This window comes from Arvicola amphibius, chromosome 5 (assembly GCF_903992535.2).
Source record: "Arvicola amphibius chromosome 5, mArvAmp1.2, whole genome shotgun sequence".
Lineage (NCBI taxonomy): Eukaryota > Metazoa > Chordata > Mammalia > Rodentia > Cricetidae > Arvicola > Arvicola amphibius.
The window spans coordinates 69,842,877-69,862,020 of record NC_052051.1 but is presented as its reverse complement, the minus strand read 5'-3'; positions in this window follow the sequence as shown (position 1 = coordinate 69,862,020).

Below are 19,144 nucleotides of genomic sequence, written 5' to 3'. Positions count from 1 at the left end.
AGAAACCGTTCCCACTAGTCAGACTGGAAAAACACAGAATTAATCGGCCACTGGGCGGAGAGTTCAGCAAGGTCTTGCCTCAGAGGTGAACAGCAATCAGCCCTAGTTTCACCCTTGCGCTCCCAGATGACTAACAACATACAAAAGCAAAACGTGGAAGATACAACTGTCCGAAGGAACCTGACTTCCTCCAAGAGAAAATGTTCAAGAAAACTTACAGGCCTAGAATCTGGAAGACACAAGATATGGGAGGGGGGACCCCAGTGGTTCTCAACTTTCCTAATGCTGTGGCCCTTTAATATAGTTCCTCATACTGTGGTGACCCCCTGCCACAAAATTATTTTCCTTGCTACTTAATAACTTATATTGTAATAAAATTAATAATTTTCGTTGCTACTGTTATGAATTACAATGTCAGTATCTGTGTTTTCCGGTGGCCTTGGGAGATCGCTTGGAAAGGGTCATTTGTTCCCTAAAGAGATTGCAACCCACAGTTTGAGAATCACTGCAAAATTCACAGTTAACATTGAGTCGAAGAATTGAAGAGAGCAAGGTATGGTGGTGCATGCTTGTAAGGCCAGCATTTGGAAGGTGGAGGCAATAGGACCTCGAGAAAAAGGCCAGCCTGGGCTATATGGTGAGACCCTGGCTCAGAAAACAAGACTAAAAACAAACAAAAAATTGTTATTAAAAAGACACAACAATGCACTGTATTATAATAATGAGAACCTATCAATAAAAACTGACCCAGATGTTAAGATGGGCAGAGAAAACATTTAAATAGTTATTGTGATTGTACTCAATAGATTTTAAATATTAAGAAGAGACAGTCTACATAGCAAGTTCCAGGACAATTAGAGCTATATAGAGACACCCTGTCTCAAATGAAGAAAGAAAGAAAGAAAAAGAAAGAAAGAAAGAAGAAAGGAAGGAAGAATGGGAGGGAGGGAGGGAGGGAGGGAGGAAGGAAGGAAGGAAGGAAGGAAGGAAGGAAGGAAGGAAGGAATGGGAGGCTTTATTTCAAAGAAATGAAGAACTTTGGAAATGCACAAAAGTACAGGACAACTAGAAAGCACAGAAAAGCAGAAGTGTGATGTACTGGAAAGAGGAATACCAAGATGAGCACAGTTCCAACCTGGGTCCCAGGAATCAGGAGGAAAACAAGCTTGATCCAAAGGGTAAGCCAGGCAGCCCAGTGAGGAGAGGGCGGCCCATCCACAGGACAAGTCACAGCTCTCTACATCATAGTCCAGTCACAAGTCTTGATCAGACAGGGTTTCCACTAGGGTGGGTCACCAATGGAGAAGAGTCTCCTGACTCTGAAGACTGTGGCAGGGCACCTTCTTCAGGGAATCTTTGTTCATTTGAGCTGCATGGGGGCCCCAGAGAACAGAATAGTCACAGTGCCCGAGAGACTGAATTTAATCTGCTCTATCCACCTGATAAGAGACAGCCTTGGGAAACAGTTGTGGAGAGTGGGAGGGCCCAGCAGATATGGTGGGGTTGGGGGCAGAGGAAGCAATGTTCCAGGAATTAGCAAATCTCACTCAGTAATAACCTTAAATGCAGATGGCTTCAATCCTCTAATAAGAAGACACAGCCTAGATGATTGGGAAAAAAATCCAACAAGATCTAAATGTTGGTTGTCTTCTAGAAACATGCCTCACTCTCTCACTGTCAAGGACACCTATGGAATGATAGTCAAAGTGCAGAAATTAGTATTTATAAGCAAATTAAAGCTAAAAATAGCTGGTATGGCTATTTTAATATTTGATCAAGTAGATTTCAAGGCAAAGTTAGAAGAGGCAAAGAAAATGATTACATACTAATGAAGGGAATAATTTATCAAGATGATAAGGCAATTATTTCCATATGTTCCAAATATTAAAGTGCTCTCTCTCTCTCTCTCTCTCTCTCTCTCTCCAATAATGGACATAAAAAGTGAGTTAGGTCCTGCTACAATAATAGTAAGTGACACTGGTATTCTTCTCCCATTTGTAGATATATCACTCAAACTGTGGGATTAAACTGCACCATAGATCAAATACACTTAACTGATACATACAGAATAGCCTATTTAACAGATACAGAATTCACATTCTTCTCAACAGCCTATGGGACCATCTTTAAAACAGATCACGTCCAAGGCTGTATAAGAAGCCTTAAAAAAACAAAATAATTGAAGAACTTTCTTGCATCTTCTCAGACAATAGTGGAATAGAATTGGAGATCAGTAAGGAGAGAAACTACACAAATACTGTTGAATGACTAGCAAGTTGTAGAATAAATCAGAGAAGAAAATTTAAGAGCTCTAGAATTAGATGAAAATAAAATCAAAACTCATCAGAACATTTGAAATAAAGCTAAGATAGTTCTAAGAGTAACATTTGTAGCTGTGATAGCTGTGTTAAAAAAGCCAAGGAGAACTCAAATAACCTAATGGTATACTCCAAATTATCAGAAGAAGAATAAACTAATCTCAAAAGTAGTAGATGGCAACAAGTTACTAAAGATTGGGACAGAAGTCAATGAAATGGAGACTAAAGGCAACAGGTAGAATCAAATGAAGGGTTGGGTCTTTGAAAATGTAAGCAATGTTGACAAATGTGTAGCCAATGTAGCTAAAAGAAATTGAAAGAAGACCCAGGTTAGTAACAGTATAGACCAAAAGAGGGATTTTACAACAGACTCCAATGTTGTTTACAATAGTGCAGGACATACAACCTGCCTAGACATCTGTCAACGGATGAACAGATAAACCGCAGTGCAAACAATAAACAATGTATTTTAAGATATAATACAAAATAAAAATTTTGAGATGTAGAAAAATGAACGAGAAGGAGTATTATCATATTACAAGAGTTAAGTAAGATATAGAAGGAAAAAAAATCACATTTTCCTCTCCTACATAGAATCTATATTTAAATATTGGTGTGCATGAATGGGGGAGGGCATGAAGGGTTCTGAAGACAGAACAAGGAAAGGCAATGGTATACACACACACACACACACACACACACACACACACACACACACTTATGTATCAGAAGGAGGAAGTATTTGGGGAGTAAGGGACCCAGCAAGAGAGGAGATGGGGAACATGAAGGAAGGGTTGAATAAGAACAGACTATAATAAAATATATTTATGAAAATGTTGTACTGAAACCCATTTTGTGTGCTAATCAAAAAGACTAATAAAAGCAAAATTCAAACATAAATATAAAGAAATGATTCTAAATGAAGCCTGTAAACAAAAGTGAACATAGATGATGAACGATCTCTGAGATAACCTCCGAGTATACATTATTATCTGAGTCCATGAGGATGAGGGATAGGGAAAATTACTAAGGAAACAAGGGTCCAAACTTTCCCATACTGGATTAGAAATATATATGCTACAGACAGAAGAATTTTAACACCTCCCTGTGGAGACCCAAAAATGTGACCAATTTCCACCTTGACCAAAAGGCAGAGCGTTGGAACTTACCTCTATTTCTTCAAGGTTATTGTCTGTTTCTACCTCAAACAAAGGGTCCACCAAGATTTAGATCAGAGAATTCTGCTTTCTAAAGGCTTTTGTTAACAGGTGTGGCTAATATCCAAACCTTGTATTTCAGGAATAGAGAAGTAGATCTGTTTCTACCTCAAACAAAAGTCTAAGGAGCTAAGTTCCTGCTTCCTCAAGGAGATAACAATGGATTCCACCCAGGGAGTGGTGGCCTACAGAATATTTTGGTCTAGGGTGTGAGCATTACTTGTCTTGTTCTAGCAACAAAATGTTTGCCTAAGTAAGTAGCCTGAAACCTTCAATTTGTATGTTCATTTTCTTGCATCATGTTAATGCACTTTTTTAAAAAAAAAATCTTACTCATACCTTTTGGGGTCAGGGGTATTTTAAGAAATTGAAAATTAGACATGGGTGTTTTCAGTGTTCACTGGAACTCCTTCATGGTACTATCCTACGGTTCTGTTTTATTATTTTATTTGCATCTTTGTACTTCTTACTTTTTTCTGATCCCCATGCTCCTACCCTATCTAGTGGCATTTTGTTGAGGCTGGTGGTCCCTGACACCTCCCTAGCATAAAATACTTGAAGAAAACTTTTTTAAAGCATAAAATGTAATATATCATTATATATATATATATATACATACATGCATACATACATATGAAAGGAAAGATCTGAAAGTAACCGTATGTGGGCAGCTGAAGTAGTGAGAGAATAAAATCTGAATGTGGGTTGGAGTGATGGCTCAGCAGTTAAGAGTCCTTGTTGCTTTTCCAAAGGACCCAGGTTCAATTCCCAACACCTTCTTCAGGGGGCTCACATCTGTCTATAAATCCAGCTCCAGGGAGTTTAACGTCTCTGACCTCTGTGTGTACCAGCGCTCATATGCACTTATCCATGTGCAGGCACGATCACCCACAATTAATTAAAAATAATAAAAACGAATCTTTAATTTAAAAAACCTGAATGTGGGATGCACTACAAGCTGAGGTTCAGGCAAGTAGCACACAGGAGAGAGATCTGCTTGCTTTTAGCTAGGATTTATTATAGTGACTGTGTGTGTTGCCTAAGGAGACAGAGAGATTTTTAAAAGGGGGGAAAACTAATGAAGGAAGAAAGGAAGGAAGGAACAAATCAACAAACAAAGGAATGAAGAAAGAAGGGGGGAGGAAGGAGGGAAAGAACGAAGGAAGAAAATCTTAAGACTTCGAAGGATTAAGGATTAAGGAGTTAGATGCCCTTGACCTTACTTATTCTAGGCATATGAAATTTAAAACCTGTTAGTACACTATTAGAAAAGTTCCTTTGTTTGCCCAAAGGTCCTCGCTAAAACCTGTTGATAGCAAGACAAAGACTGTTGTACTTAGCTTTGCTCCACAGAGCAGAAGTCAGTTTCCTCAACCCTTGAGTCCCTGTGAATGGGGCTGGGGAGATAGGGTTCCCCTAACCTCTAAGGATGATGCAAAGCTACCTCCGCATTCAGGGCTTCTCTTTATGGGGTGACCAGTGTGGTATGCTACCTACAGTCCTTAGGGAAGTGTGGAAGGGATGATGCTACTGCATCCTCTACAAGATTTTCCAAAAACAACTGATGACCGCACTGTCAGCAAGAAGCACTAGAAATTCACTCAGGACTGTTACAAAAAGGGGGGGGGGGATTTATTTTTATTTATGTGTATGTCTTCATACGTGTAAGTTCATGCAAGAGTACCCAAGGACAAGAAGGGGGCATTGAATCTCCTGAAGCTAGAGTTACAGGCAGTTGTGAGATGCTAAAGATGGGTCCTCTGCTGGAACAGCAATTGCTCTTAACCACTGAGCCACCCCTCCAGTCCCCGGAACTGATCTTGATTAACAAAGGAGTCATCAGACAAGGTTTGCTCTTCAGGAAGGCTTTCCTCTTCTTTGAACAATTATACATATGGCACATATTCATATATATTCAAGGCAAACACAAATAAACGTGGAAACCACCCCAATCTGTATCACCTGAACATAATTACTCTCGGCATCTTCTCTATCAGACCTGATGCATCTTATGCAGATATATACATATACATACTATGAACACAGGACTACACTATATACATCTTGCTGCAGCCTGTTTCCCAACACCTCTGCTCTCTGCCAGTCTGCTGGGAAGGATTCCAGGCATTATACAGCTACATCAGCGTTCTGAGGCTTCTGACATTGCCCCATCCTTTCGCTGTCAGGAACTTAAACAATGATCGTTACTCACTGGCATACTAATATCGTAAACGAGCAAACAAGAGTAGGTGAGCAAGGACTTAACGAACGCACGTGTTTGTGGGTTTTCTGCTGTTCTGAGCTGGGCTGTCTCATGCGTGGCAGTCAGCTGCCAGCTGGCTGAGCAATCCTCCTCCTTTTGACTGTGCTTACTCACAGGCTGGCTGCCTGCTGACTCCAGGGAAAAGGTTATAGCTGAGACAACCGGGATAAGATGACTTTTCTGGTGAACTGTCCCGGGGGCTGGCTGGGGCCCATGCTGGGACTGGGCGGAGGAGCAAGGGCTAGCAGTAATGTTCAAGCACGTTTCCCAGAATTCACTGCGTGCCAAGTGCAGTGTAGATTTGTGGGTACAGAGAAGGGCTGAGAGCTGGGAACTTGTTCTCTCCCAGTAAACTCCCCCACACTTTCGGGTCTTGTCTGATTATTCTGTGATACAAATTCCTAAACACAAAATTGCTAGGTCAAATGAATATCATTTTTTTTTTTGAGCACTGTAAGGATAAAGTGTCAAATTGCCGTGTAAAAAGATAAACCAATGAACATTCTAATTTAAGTGGAAAAGCTATTTTCTCTATATTTATGATGCCCATGGACTTGGATTTGCACTTAAGTCGGAGAGTGTGCACCAAAGCTTCACAGATATGAATAGGAAAAACAGGGTAACTTGTGGCAGCACGGACTGGAGAGATAGCCTGGCAGCTAAAAACCATACTGCTCTTGCAGAGGACCCAAGTTTGGTTTACAACTACCTAGAAGTCCAGTTCCAGGGGTAATCCAATGCCTCTGTCCCACCTTGCCCAGACAAATGCCCTGATGAACCCATTGGTCTACCAAGCTGGATGTTAATGGCACCCATTCTTGATTGGTTGTTGACTGCCTATCTACGATGAGCAGCTCTGTGTTGCATCTCCCTAAGAAAAGCTTTGCCATGCAGTGTGTGTGCATGTGAGGTCTTTTTACTTCATCTTCAGATACATTTGAACTCTTTTATTTTGAAAGAATTTATTTTAATGCTATCAAGGGCTTATCCACAAAATTGCATTAGCATCGCATAGTGGTAACCAGCTATAGACTGTGTCCTCACTGATGTAATGATTCTTCTCCTGAGATGTTGGGGAGAATTCCTAAACTAACTTGTTATTCTCAAGGAACTATAAAGAAACAGAGCCAAAGGGATGGGTTCAATTGGGAGGGAGTGGTTGCACACATAGGAGAAAGGAGGTCTCTATCACGGTGAGGTGCCAAGGGGATGGGTGGAACCTAGCTAGAGTCAAGGTACAGATAGGTACACCACCTAAAACAGGAGGACACTCCCACTAGATAGCCTCTAAATCCTCGGAGAACTGGGAGTGAGGTCCAATCTGAGAAAGCTGGACATCAAGGGAAAAGGAGCTGCTCCGTGTCATCAATTCTGCTGGTCACTCAGAAAGTTCTCCGAAGGGCCACCATGAGAATGAGCATGATGCTCCATGAAACAGCTCAGAGGTGTCAGCATATACCAAAGTATTGTCCAGCTTGGAGAGTCCGAAGGAGACATCCTCAGACAGAATTTGGACATTAATTCCACTGAGCTTATTACTCAAACACAACCCTGGGTGCTCTGGACGCCGGGGACCTGGGGACCTGGGGACCTGTGCTCATTGCCGGGTTTTCACTACAGCCAGTAGTTTCTGCCTACCTTACCTTTTTCCCTTTGATTGACTGGAAGGGCTGCATTTCGGAATGATAGATATTGTTCATTTAACTCTAGCATTTGCTTTCCCCTAAACGAGCACTGTGTTGATGATTGATCAGACTTCTCCCCCATTTAGCACCCATGTAAAACATTGCAAAAGATTGGATCTGTGGCTCAGAGTGCATTTTTGCAGCAATCCGTTCAAGCCGCAGCAGCCATGCCGAGTGGCATGGAAGTTCTTAATGAAACGGCAGCAGATATTAGGATTTTATGGACTGGAAAACAGTACAAATCAAAGCGCTTTGCTTACTGTTTATCTGTTTAGAGCATTTTTATTTTCTAAACCCAGCAATGCTCATCTTTTTCATGCGGCATTTTCGTTTGGCTCTTTACATATTGATTTTCCCGTTCAGTGGTGTGCCCTGATGAAGCTGGAACACTCTGCCTAGAGGGTGGGGGAGTACAGGAGCAGGGCGATTGCTGTATGTTCTCAGCCACAGACTCTTCCCCTCGGTGGGAGAGAGAGAGAGAGCAAGACTCACTGTACAGAAACAAAACATCCCTACACCAGTCTTTCCCCTGCGTGGGTTTTCTCTTGAGCCAGCAGGCCCATCCTTTTGCAATAGGAGACTCTCCACATTGACACACAAAGAAGCATTTCCTCTTTAAATGCTGCAGGTAATACAGTAGACAAGGAAGGCTCCAGCAAAACCCAAACCCATCAGATAGTTTGCCCAGGGATGTAATAATTATTTTTCTATGAAGGATCAGATAATATTCATAAACAATTTTGTGAGTCAATTGTTTGTCTAGTCACATACTGTCGCTATCAAAATTCACGGCTATAGGCAATACCTCAGTATTATGTGTCATGTTGCAGTAAAGCTATCTTTCCCGAAATAGAAAGACACAGCAGAGACTCCCTATTTGTGGTTCCATATCCACGGATTCAGCCAACTGAGGGTGGGTAGGGGGAGTGAGCCTGTACTGAACATGCTTAGGGCTGTTTTCCTTGTCTTATTCCCTATGCAATTTAACAACACGGCAACATTTAGAACAGCATTATCTTATTAGGTACCACAGGCTGATTTAACCAATGGACTTAAAGTATATGGGAGGGTGAACAAATGTCCCATGTGAATATGGTCCCATTTTATGTCAGGGACTTGAACGTGTATGGATATTGGTATTTGAGGGGACTCTTAAAAGCAGTTCTCTTTGAATAATGGCAGGCAACTCTATTTGGTGTATGGGATATGTTTGCTCACCCCGGCTTAAACTGAAAGATGAGGACAGACACATGTTTAGTATGAGCATTGACGGAACAGATATGGCAGGTAACCCTTCCCAGAGACAAGAAGCAGAAGGAAGCCGTTATTCCCTTAGAGGCGGCGGGTGTGTGTGTGTGTGTGTGTGTGTGTGTGTGTATACGCACGCGCAGTTGGTGTTCTGAGTAACGGGGGTCAGTGCTGAGGTCCTGGCTTCTCTAATAATCAAGCTTGACCATCTGCCCTCAATATACCAAGTGAAGACACAGGTAATAGTGAAAAGCAGGGGAAGGAGATTTGCTTGGTGTGGCCACATTAGGAAGAGGACAAATAAAGAGGTCTGGTGAGCCCTATCTCTGTTTCCCAGGTGCTGTGGCGAGGTCTAGGTTTAAAATAGAGGGCGAGAAGTGTGACTAGATGGGCAATCCTGGTTAAGGGACTCTCGTCCATAATTGCCTCTCCTACAGTCTGCCCTGTAGTCTAATATGTTGTCAACACTTCCGGTAGTCACTCCTGACACCAGGGACTGATCCTTCTCCTCTTCCTCTAGGAGATTCCCTAAGGGAACTCCAATTTCTAGGGGTCAGTGGTTTTAACAAAGCCAGGGAAGAGGCACAAACAGCTCTCCTTAGCTTAGCGTATATTTGCTCCTGCCAGGATGGTTACAGGGTCTCTAAGCATTGTGGGTTTAGGAAGACAATGGTAGTCTCCACCCCTCTCCACTCTCCCACTGTCCCACCCAATCTGGGCCACCAGCAAGGTCCTGGGATTGATGCTGGCATCTCAGAGCACAGAGCAGTGGCATTGAGTGAAAGAATGGCACAGGGAGAGCTGGGTGGGGACAACGAGAACAAGAACAGAAAATGCCTGAGGACAAATTTCCTAAAAATCCCCCTTTTTTGAGAGGCAGCATCCCAGAAGAACACACTCCTGGGCTCTCCTCCCACACTATGACTTGACTCTGAAGCACCTACCCCCTCAACAGGTCTGTGATCTATTTCAGGTCAGGGAGATGCAGGCTCAGTGCTTTTGTTTGTATGATCAGGAAAGACAAATTCTTTTTCTGGCAGAGCCAAAGTCAGAAGCTGGCAGTCACCTGGGAATGCAGAAGCCCTCCCAGAGGCTGACCCGTGTTCAGTTAGCACGAGGGAAGAGCAGGCGGCACAGGGTCAGAAGAGCCAGGGTGTATGCTGTCATCAAGCCTCGGATCCCACTGCACCTGGAATAACACCTCCCCCTCCCTGTTATGTAAGTCTGTTTGAGCTCTCTCTTTACCCACCAAGGTTCTTTGTCTGCTGCTAGCAACTGAAAGACTCCTGGCAAAGAGACAAAGTCTAGATCTGCTTCCCGAACCCAGATTTGCCTACTCCTCAGGCCCGTGGGCATTGGATGGAGTTCTTCTCGTTACCAAATCACGCAAGACGCCCCAGCTTCTCCTGTGTGCATGGCTATTTTCACGTGTGCATGTGGCTTCATTCCTGCATGATTTTAATGCTGGTACACACTTTTCTCAGATGTAGAAAAAAAAATCTTTCTTTCTCAAATACCTGCATAGCACAGACCTCACTTGTCACTAAGACAGCAACTTCCTAGGTAATTACATAGGTCTGTGAAGATAACCATAGCAACCTGGCAGGCTCTGAGGCATGATGTCATGCAGGTCGCCCTGACTGAAGAGACATTGATGTTAATATAGTCTCTGCCTAGGTCCTGGTGACTTTCCTTTGCTTCAACTGCTCTTTTTAGACAACATCCCCTGCTAGTTAGTGATTGCCCAATTTATAATTTTATGTACAATAAAATGTCCAAACAGAGGCGCTACACAGCTGTGAGCTTTGTTTTTTCTTTTGTTTTGCTTTGTTTTAATTTTTGCTAAGTGACAGCATTTCACAAAAGATAAAACAACCAAATGACTATTAATAGGGTTCCATCACTGCAATAAATACATGACTTTAGGGACTGGCTGGACATCGGGGCAGAGCCAGAACCTCCACCTGAGGGACATACAGGATATAAATACAGACCACACAGTGTCAAGCCAAGTGCTCTACAAGCAGGAACTGGGCCCGTCTTTACACAAAGGGATTTCCTGCTCACCATGCAGCCTTAGGGTCATGTCTGCCTAGAAGACACCACCTTTCTAATCTGCACAAAATTATTTTAAGCTGGTAATAATCCTTCACCATATTATTCTGCTTTAAAAATGTCACTAGGGCTAGGTTTTAACCAGTGCCTGGCAATTACACATGTGTGTTCCATGGATGCTGCCTGCTATAAGAACTCCATCTTGCTGCCCACTCCTGGTCTGAAAGCTGTCAGCAGGAAACAACAAGGGTAGCCCACAGCAAACTGTTTATCACACTGAATGGAATGGTCTTGCCTGACTGGTACCTACATGGAAGGTAGTGCAGAGCAAGATGAGCAAAGTCTTCTCTGCTTATTCTCTTCATGGGGACAGCCAGGAAACCAGCCTGCGCAAGTGCCTGCTATGGGTCAAGTAAGGACTATGCATTAGAGATGATCTAATTGAATTCAGCTTCAAGTGCCATTCATCACGAAACGTCCACTTTGTTTTTCTGACAGGGCTCTTACTGGCCCGGCGTTTGCTTAGTAGACTAGACTGGCTGGCCAAGAAGTTCCAGGAGTTCTCCCGTCTCCATTTTCCCAAGGCTAGGTTTACAAGCACACACCACCATGCTTGACTTTTTGTTTGTTTTTCTGTGTAGCCTTGGCTGTCCTGGAACTCACTCTGTAGACCAGCCTGGCCTCGAACTCAGAGAGCTGCCTGCTTCTGCCTCCCAGTTCTGGGATTAAAAGGCATGCATCACCATTGCCCAGTGAGTGTTCCCTCTTGATTAGTCTCAGCTGAGGCATTTGGCACGAATAAAGGCAAAGGCAAAAGAAGAGGTGGGAAGCTAAGTAGCTTCTACTGCATCCCAAGATGGACGTGCTGTTTGCTGCACTGTTGGGAATGCTACACTTGAACACTTAATTTAGCTGGTGACTTTCACAGGGAGGATGGATACTTAGATATGAAGAAGACATCCTGGTGGCCATCTGATGTTGCCTTCCTAAATAACCCTTGTTAAAGCCAACATTTCACTGGAGTTGAATTCTTAAAATTTCCTCTTGTAAAGTCCGGCCTCGGCTAAGAGTCGGTGTGGTGGTGGGGGGTTCTGGGAGATTCCGGGTGGAGGGTTGTTGTCCCGAGTGGAGGGTTGTTGTCCCAAGCACTCTTTCTTTGTATACTGAGCTCCATTTTCTGCGTTGTCTGGCCTGTGCTGTCCTGTAAGGCCTGGAACCCGGCACTGGGTCCCCTTGACCTCTGGGCACAAATGCGTATACATACTTAAGCTTACCTCCCCTCAACAAACATGTACACACATACATAAAAAGGACATAATGCATTTAGTTTTGTTTACACTGCATTAAAGAATCCACACAAGACCCATTTCAATTCAGAAGTAGAAAATGATGAACTGCCCTGGGGTGCTGACAGAGAGGAAACCTAAGAGGGGTCATTTGCGCTGTTGACTTGACTTGAGAGTCATTTACCAGATGGTTTGTGATTTTTATATAGTGTGTGTATGTGTATTAGTGTGTGCACATGTATGTGTTAAGAAGGAAAAGCTAATATATGGCACAGGGCTGGCGACTGGAGAAAGCGGGTGGTGTGTACACAGATACTATCACTCATATTAGTCTTAACTCTTAGTTAGGCTTGAAGTTTTCAAAAGGAAAACCTGGAGAAAGTACTAAAACGGATTTAATATTTAAGTTCTGTTTACTGGAAGTGCCTAACATGGTACTTACCAGCAAAGGCCCCGTAAGTGTTCACAAACCATCCACACTGACACGCGATACCACGAAACAACTGGGACCATTTTCCTCCCTCGAGATCCCTGAGCACAAGCGGGGTTCCTCATCAGTGACTCTTACAGCACCAGCAGCCTGTTACCATGGTGAAGAAACCCTGCTTCTATGTGCCGAGCATGTAAGCCATGGCATAGGGTCCCCAGGTTGCACTTCTGGAATTCTGACTTCTCAGGGGTGCTGTATGTGGGATTGGCCTCAGGATGCTCACTGCTGCTGATTTCCCCACACAGACGCTGTGTGAGGCAACGTGGCCATGGTGGCTGGCACTGCAGTCTCTTCAAAATACTCACTCATTGGGGAAAGAAGGGAAGAAAACACTTTGAGCTCCTTCTCATGTTCTCATCCCAAGACCTGGGCAGAGCGGTCCTGGAAGAGCAGACTGGAAGATGGATCAGTGCGTAAAAGTGCTCACTTCACAAATACAAGGATCTAAGTTCAAATCCCAGTCCCCGTGCAAAAAGTTGGACGTAGCTGTATATGCACCTGTAGCTCCAGGGCTGAGAGCATTGAACTGGAGCTGGCTGGCTGCCAGCTGAGCTCTAGACCCAATGAAAGATGCATTCTCAAAGGAATAAGACAGAAAGTGATACAGCAGGATACCCAGCATCCTCTGGCTTCTGCATGTGCACATAGGCACACAAACCTGCACATACATGTACCACATGTACATCATACAAACATACACACACACACACACATGAAATGGGGGCAGACAGGTAGAGACAGGCAGGCAGACAGACAGACAGACAGACACACACACACACACACACAAACACACACACAGACACACAGAGTATCCCAGAAAAGAGAAGACAAAGGAAAAAAGATGACCTCTTTGTTTTTGTTCATCTTTGTCCTAAAACAGCACACTGGCCACCAGCCAGCCCAGAATATGAAATGCAGAGACCAGGTACTCACAGTGCAAGGTCAAATCTTGAAAATCTCTATGCCTCTCTCATTCTCATCCCCCAAACCTGGCAGGCCTTCAAGGGGTGCCAGTACTGTGACCTCTTGGAATCGTGGATCTGGGGAAGACAGAGAATGGGATGCCAATTCCGAGTCTTCCACTACCTCCCAAAGCAGTGCTGTGTGGCCCTCTCAAGCACAGATCTCCCACATAACAGGTGTCCAATAAATGTTTGCTGACCAGTAAATGAGCCCTGGAGAAAAACCTCTGAAGAAGAGAAGGGAACAGTTTTCAAGGAGGGATTTCCCCTCTAGCTTCCTCAGAACTCAGTTCTGGAATTCCCTGGGATCAGCACAGAGCACGCTGCCAGAGGCATCAGGCTTCTTACCTACCTTGTCTTTGTAGACACACAGCTGCGCAGGTCTGAGGATTCCAGAGCGCAGATCAGTGTGAGTCTGTGCGAGAGACTTCCAGAGGCAGCGGGGTAGGGGACCAAAGAGCCAACTGTAATTACACTTGTGAATCCTGTTTTGTTCTTTTGAAATCCCATGAAGTACTGGAAAGGAAGTTAGGGGTTCTGATGTGGGAGAGTCTTCTGTTTGTGTTGATTTTATTTGTTAATAAAGAAACTGCCTGGCTCATCTAATGGGCCAGCCCTTAGGTGGGTGGAGTAGGCAGAACAGGAAGAAGGAAGTGAGGTAGATGGCTCAGTCAAATGCCACGCCTCTCCTAAGTGAGACAGTCGCCATGAAGCCAGCCACCAGGTTAGACATGCTGCATCCTTCCCGGTAAGACACCACTCATGGTGTTACACAGATTATTCGATATGGGTTAGTCAAGATGTGAGTAAGAGGCTGAAACTAATGGGTCAGGCAGTGTTTAAAAGAATACAATTTGTGTGTTGTTATTTTGGGTATAAAGCTAACCATGCGGGAGCCGGGCGGGATGAAAAGCAGGCCCATAGCTCCTCACTACAGGGTTCCGAGTACTTGCTGCTTTTGCAGAGAGCCCCGGCTTAGCCCCTCGAAACTGTCTTAGGAGGCCCATGACCTATTTAACTCCAATTCCAGAGGCTCTGACTTCCTTTCCTGGCTTCCACAGGCACCTGCACTCATGTTCATCTTTCCGCATATACGTAATTGAAACTAAAATAAATCTCTTTTAAAAATCTCATACTGAGGTCAAATCAAATGCTAGATACTGCACCAAATGCTTTACATGTATAATTTCCCTTAGTTCTCACAAATGAATTACATGCCTCATTTTACAGATAGATGGCTGCTGGGGGTGGGGGTGGAGACAGGGCTCTGTCCTTAACGTGTTTGCCTTGCAAGCAGGGAGATCTGAATCTAATCCTCAGAACCCATATAAAACCCTGGGTATGTTCTGTGGGATGGTGATCCCAGCTAGTGGATGTGAAGACAGGCAGATACCTCGGCCTTGCTGTCCTGCCAACTAAACCTAATCAGTAAGCTCCAACTAGTGAAAGACCCTGTATTTAGGTAGGTGGCTCCTGAGGAATGATGCCTATTGCTGACCTCTGGCCTCATAATACATGTATACCTGTGTACCCGGTCCACACACAAATGTGCCATAAAGACAAAAGTGACTTGGCTGTTTCCTGAGGAGGCATCATGCCTAAGTGCAATGCTTATGCTATAGATCAACTTGTCTGGACTACTCGATGTCCTCAAATTGCATAGGATGTTATTCTGGCTGTTTCTGTGAGAGTGTTTCTGGATGAGACTGTGTGGTGGTTTGGATGAGAATAGTTTGGTCCCCATTTGATGGAACTGTTTGGGAAGGATTGTGGGGGTGTGGCCTTGTTGGAGGAGGTATGTCACTGGGGGCCGGCTTTGAGATTTCAAAAGCCTATGGCATTCCCAGTTAGCTCTGTTTCTCTGACTTGCGGTTATTGTCTCAACGTGTAAGCTCTCAGGTACTTCTCTAGTACCATGCCTGCCTGCTGTTATGCTCCAGGCCTTGATGATCAGTCATGGACTCACCCACTAAAACTATAAACCCCAATGAACTCTTTCTTCTATAAGTTGCCTTGGTGATTGTATCTTAGCTCAACAATAGAAGAGTAACTAAGACAGACTGCCACGAAAATCAGTAGACTAAACAAAGAAGACTGCTTCTGTCTGTTGAGTTTCACACAACCATTTGAAGAGACATAAGAGCTTATGCTTAGCTGACTTTGGGCTGGGGCACTGGTCCTCTCTAGCTTTGGACAGGCAGATAACTGCATAGACAGAATCTCTCCCCACTGCTTTCCTATGTCCCTGCTTATTGACTGCTTAACTTCATGAATCAAGTCTAGATGGAGAGAAAGGTGGGTGTGTGATTAGATGGATGGATGGTATTGGTTTCTGCTTCTCTAAGAACCCAGTGTAAATCATTGAAATCACATCATCACATGATAGCCACTTTTTTTGGCTCTGCACCCACCATTCTGAGATCCCCACTCTTTGTAGCTGGTAGGGTTCACCTTATAATATGGTGGTGTTAAATGCCAAATACTCCCTTTTTCCATTTCCACTATAGCCAGAGCACAGGGGTGGCACATAAAACTTGCTGCATAGAACTAAGAGGGCTTTTCTGGAGGCCATTGGGAAAGAAATTCTTCCCTAGAACAGTCAGTGCTCCTCTGTTTTAGTGGAGGGAGGGTTATGTCTGCCTGGGGTTGGAAATCACAAGAACATCTTGCCAATAGGAGGGAGACTGCTTCTGTGCAGAGACAAGAAGAGCAGAAAGAAGGGAAGAAAGTGGGGAGTGGGAGAGATGGAGCAAGGAAGTTTGGTTAATGATATAGGAAAGAGCTGCCAAATTAACCTATCCTGAAATCACCTTAGTCTTGAAATTTATGTGAGGTAAGAGGTAACTTAATTGTTTAAGTCTCTTTTAAATGAATGTATTTCCTTTCTCCCTCCTGCCCCACTACTCTTCCTATTATTGTTTTCTTGTTTTGTTTTCCTTTTCTTTCTTAAGATAAGTTATTGCCAAGTGGTCTAACCTGGCTTCAAAGTCCTCCCTCAGTCCAGTGTGGGGTCACAGGTGTGTACATCATATGTTTTCTATGCTCAGGAAGTTACCAGTTGGTTTACTGTGCATGGGAGAGCTCACATCACAAGAGATATGTTAAAATTCATGCCTAGTGGTGATGGCACATGCTTTTAATCTCAGCATCCGGGAGGCAGAAGCAGGTGGATCTCTGTGAGTTCTAGGCTAGCCAAGTCTACAGAGTGAATTTCAGGACAGCTAAGATCACACAGAGAAACCCTGCCTTGGAAAACAAAAAGAAAAGGGAAAACAAACAAACAAACAAAATTTCATTACAATTCCATATCATTTGCAAACAGTCTTATGAAATGCAAAATCACATCTGTTTCCAGATCTGGCTATTCACCCCAATAATCTTCTCTCATTCCGTCCTGCCTCCATCCATCATCCACCCATTCACCCCGCTATCGATCTGCCTAGAGCTCTGTGGTCAGAGATGTTCTTGTCTTTGCTGCATGCTCTACCTGGCTAGAGGACCACAGTGAACATGACTATGGCATATCCTCTGACACATTCCACAAGAAAAGCAAAATGAAACACACACACACACACACACACACACACACACACACACATGAGGGACAAAATTAGCTGTTTTCTCATTATTTAACTTGTCTAGAGCACCCACTTTAACATTAACACACTTTGCCAGCCACATGACTATGTGCCCAGGCAGCTGCTAGGATTCCACACATATTCTAAAACAATGGTTGTCTCCTCTGAAGGCAGCATGTGCTGTTGTTCTACAGAACAAAAGCAGAGCCTCGGGCACACCTAGACCACTGGGACCTGCCTTGCAGATTCTTTTTGACCACTTGGTGTTAATGTCTACGCAGACAATGTATTTCTGACCTTGCCCTATTGTAGAAGACTTCTAAGTTCTAGGGACATCGGGGCTGGCCCATCAGCCTGCTTGAGCTAACTGTGTTTGACACAAGCAGTCCCATTCATGGTGGTCCCATGCCCTTGCTTACACCAGTCACAGTCCAGGAAGTAACGACGTGCTTGGGCTTTAGAATAAACTTCATAGCACATGCACGCCAACACTGCTTCACAAGCGAGGAATTACCACGTCTGCCTCATTGACATTTGCTTCTGGGGACCGTTTCAATCAGATTAATCCGTTCATCTAAATATTTTTCCACTCACTTCACAGCATCAAAACTCACCAATCCGTTCTCTACTGATGCTCCCAGCCTCCCTTCTTGTAGACGGTGATACAAGATTAATTATTACATGGAGATGTGCAGACCAGGCCCTTATTGGCCTTCAAGGAAATGCAAACAACAGCACTATCTACCTCCTCAGAGTGTGAGGAGAGGAAGAAAGAGCAGGGAAGATTGAGAGACAACTGACTCTCCATTGATGAGAAGGCTGCTGTAAAAAGGGATCGGTGGCTCAGGTATTAACCGGAAGCAGTTTCTGAAGAAGGACAAATATCCAGGGGATTTTGGTGACTGGTGACAGTAAAGATTTTTTTTTATTTATGTGTGTGTATTCATACAGTTGGGGGTGTATGCCACATGTTTGAGAGTGCCCATGGAGATCAGGAAAGCACTGGATCCTTTGGAACTGGAATTACAGGCTTCTGTGAGTTCCCTGACATGGGTTCTGGGAATGGAACCCTGTGGAAGAGCAGTGAGTGCTCTTAATCACTGAGTTATCTCTCCAGCCCCGGCAACAAACATTTATTTCTCATTTATATTTGGTGCCCACTATGGTCCAGCTCAGGGTCTATTCCAGGGCCGCTTAAATCAGAGAGCCAGAAATTCGAACAGACTCTGGGGCATCATGACAGAGAAGATAATACATGTTTTCCCAGGACACAGATAATATGTTTTCATATTATTTGTGAACTCATCATTTCTGCTCACCTCTCATTGCCTATTTGTGAGGTCCATCTATCCTAAGCCTGCTAACACTGAAGAGCTGGAAAAACAAATAAACAAGCACCAAATAAAACCAACATTTGCTCCCGTTGCCCAGGTAATCCTGGAGAAGTCAAAGTCTTCAATGTAGGCAGGCAGAACCTTTCCTACAGCAGAGAACGGGCCAAATTCACACTCTACACATGAGGAGCTATCCCCAATTCATACTCTGCAATAGGGAAACATCCCAGTTCACACTTGGCACACATGGAGATAGCCCACTTCACACTTGGCACATGGGGAGATGTCCCAATACACACTTTGCACATATGGAGATGTCCTAATTCACACTCTACACATAAGGACATCGGGTGATACTCCCAATTCACACTTTGCACATAGGGATATATCCCCAATTCATACTGTGCACATAGATAGATATCCCCAATTCACACTCTGCACATAGGGAGATATTCCCTGCCCAAAACCTACCACACTCTAGGCGAGGGTAGCCAGATGCTTCTTCCTGGTCCGGACCCAGTGAGAGGGGATAGGTTTAAAGCAATGAGGAGGATCACACTCTCCTCGTTCCCTGCCCTAAACACATGGTCAGAACAACATACTGAATTGCAGATGGATTCAAAGATGGGGAGTGTAAGGGTTTGAGCTCTTCTTTGAGGGGTGCTGAGTATTGTGATAAGGAGCAGGATTTCTCTCCAGACTGTGGAC